We start from the raw sequence: 3,083 nt of genomic DNA, 5'->3' as shown, positions 1-3,083 counted from the left end.
GAACATACGTGTTCCAAAATCAAAACTGTCACCTTCACAAAACCAAAACCCACTCGTCTGAACATACGTGTTCCAAAATCAAAACTGTCGCCTTCACCAAAAACAAAACCCACTCGTCTAAAACATATCGCTCGTGTTTTGTTTTCACCATGACAACCGTAACACCCCTTGTCTACGCAGATATCGCCAGTGTTTTTATTTCACCATGACAACCGTAACACCCCTTGTCCACGCAGTACAGTACACTACAGTAATATAATAAAATAATTTTCTGCAACAGACGGATTCAAACCCAGATCCTTTTCATATTTTTCTGTATCCTCCTTATTATTATATTAATGTTTTTTATTGCTTGTATACCTCAAATTTCACATCTGTTGTAACCGTATTTTAGCCCTGACGAAGACTTTCAGTATGGGCTGAAACGTCGGCAATCAATGAATAGTTGGAAACTATTTTTCTCTTCTTGACCACAAACCATATAGTCATCATAAGATAAAATCATTTCTTTGATTTTTGAAATTTCTTTAAAAATTAATATAAAATGATTACTAGATATTATTTAATGTTTTATTTTTCCCTATAAAGAGATGGTAAATTAATCAATTTTATATTTGATTGTGATACGATTATTTTTTTTTTACATTATTGCAATATGAAGTATATTTGGAACCAATATATTGATAATAAGTATTTGTTTAAAACAATGTATTTTGTCTTTTTAAATGTAATTGTGTATATAAAGATATTCGATCTTTGCTTAAATTGATTTCACATATTTAAAATTATGATTCCTAAACTGAAATATCTCATTAAATTAAATAGTCAAAATCTTATTTGAAGCAAATCTGAGTAACTAGATATTATGGGGTAAGTTATTTTATTTTAAAGACAATAATTAGAGTACTAGAACTGAATACAATAATTAGAAACATAAATAATTAGAATACTAAATTAAACATAAATGAGTATTATAACACTAGCCCCGTGTGATTAATAATTATATTAGTTCAAACCTAATAGTTTTGTGTCAATAGATGATTATTAAGTAATTCGTAATACATTTTAGAAGAGGTTACTTATGATCCTAAGTTGTATTCATATAAGTCGGTCCAAAATCCTAATCTGTGAATAAGTTGACTCAGCCTGGAACAGAAGTAAGAAGTAACAGTTCATCAAAAGCAGATGGTGGAGTCGTCTGCCTTAGTATTCATCTGGTCCCTCACCAAAGACCAGAGTTTCTTCATCAGGTATCCTTAAAGTCAAGAAGAAAGTCCCTTCCTTTAATGTCCAGGGGCTTTGGGTTTTAAGGGGCTGTTTTTATCCCTACCTTTCTACCGGTAAGCGAAAATTCTCCAAATATGCCTTTATCGGGCCCCCTTCCATCCTTCTTCTTTATTCTTTTAGATATTGAGATAAGAATTCCTAAAATTTCTAGATAAGCTCCGCTGTACTGAAATTATTTCTTGGAGGTCAACATTATAGTCCCACAAAAATAGCTTAGGATCGGCTATACACATAAGGTACATAAATTTCAAAAATCAAAGAAATGATTTTATCTTATGAAGACTATATGGTTTGCGGTCAAAAAGAGAAAAATAGTTTCCAACTATTCATTGATTTCCGATGTTTCAGCCCATACTGAAAGTCTTCGTCAGGGCTAAAATACGGTTACAACAGATGTGAAATTTGAGGTATACAAAAAAAAAAAAACATTAATATAATAATAAGGAGGATACGGAAAAATATGAAAAGGATCTGGGTTTGAATCCGTCTGTTGCAGAAAATTATTTTATTCTATTGCTGTAGCCGTGAGTAAACCATGTGGGTTTGGGTGCCCTCCTTGGGCCGACCCAGCCTCTATAAAGTTGGTTCCCTGAATTGGAGAAAACGTGGTGGTTGAGTGTGATCTTGAACAAATCACTCTCGTCAAATAACTGTCTTTCACAAAACAGTATTTCCGTACAAAGTTATGTACTCCTGATTCTTCATTGGTCGTAGCTGTTCATTGTGAATTGAGGCAACCTTCTTTTATAAGTTTTTAAGTAAGGAACTGGAATTTAGAAGGCCATTTTAGGTGAATGATATAGGAGTTGTCCAATTAACAACAATTTTTCAGGAGAAAAAAATAATATAAGTTTCTTCCTCAACAATTTTATTTGTTTCTTGTAATTCTATATTCGAATTTCAGATTTTCCACCTTGCCAGTCGCTGGCCCGCAACAAAAAAAAATTATATTCTTTTTCTTCACTAATAACTACAAAACTTATACAGAAAATTTCAGTACATCATAACATTTCCTACAAAATTCTTAATATTTGTAGTTATATCCTAGTCTGGGAACCCACAGTGGCAACTTGAAAAAAACAAACTAAAATTCAGATCCAGCAACCCCAAAAAGAAATTTTTGAAGAAAAAACTTTTACGATCCTGAAAACATTCTTTTTGAACTAGATGTAGCTAAGCTTAATTAATAGTAATGTCGACTTAGTAATCAATTCCAGTTTCTCTTCGGTATAATTTCCAATTTTCAATGGAAAGAGGTATTTTTAAAACAACTGTATTATAAGATTAAAGACATTTTATTGTCATCGCCATTTTACCAATGTTGCGGCTAAGAGGTGAGTCTTAGGAACTTTCGGAGTTCTGCAATTGGGAGACAAAATAGGTTCGGGGGTTTCCCTAGCTGATTGTGAATTTCACAAATACGAATGAATGTGCTTAAGATATTATTTAAGTTTAATTTTGATTCATTATTTTTTTTACTAATAATCTAATTTACACATATCTGTAAATATAGTGTAAATGATTTCTCTCAGGTCTATTATTAATGTCTGAATCAATATGACAGATGATAATTTTTTTTGGCCAAGACTTCCATTGGAGTCCTATACTGCCTAACCATAATTGGGGGTCTAAGTTTTTCATTTTGTGGGATCGCCACTCAAAAAGTTGACGCTCCAGGCCGGATTGGAACCGGCACCGCCAATAGACAACAGATTGGTAAGACGGTGTCTCAACCACTGAGCTACGGGCGGCCCAGATGATAATAATACAATTGTATAAAAAAAAAAAATTATATA

General features: G+C 32.5%; 1 long non-coding RNA gene across 2 annotated transcripts in view; it reads right to left on the bottom strand.

Annotated features, from left to right (window-relative positions):
- LOC136795262 (uncharacterized) overlaps positions 1–3,083 on the bottom strand; it is a 605,676-nt gene that overhangs the window by 57,627 nt on the left and 544,966 nt on the right. The window lies entirely within an intron of this gene.

This window comes from Halyomorpha halys, unplaced genomic scaffold, assembly GCF_000696795.3.
Source record: "Halyomorpha halys isolate HHAL.00 unplaced genomic scaffold, Hhal_1.1 Scaffold167.1, whole genome shotgun sequence".
Classification (NCBI taxonomy): domain Eukaryota; kingdom Metazoa; phylum Arthropoda; class Insecta; order Hemiptera; family Pentatomidae; genus Halyomorpha; species Halyomorpha halys.
Note: the sequence above shows the minus strand (reverse complement) of the source record. Positions and strands in the feature narration are given on the sequence as shown.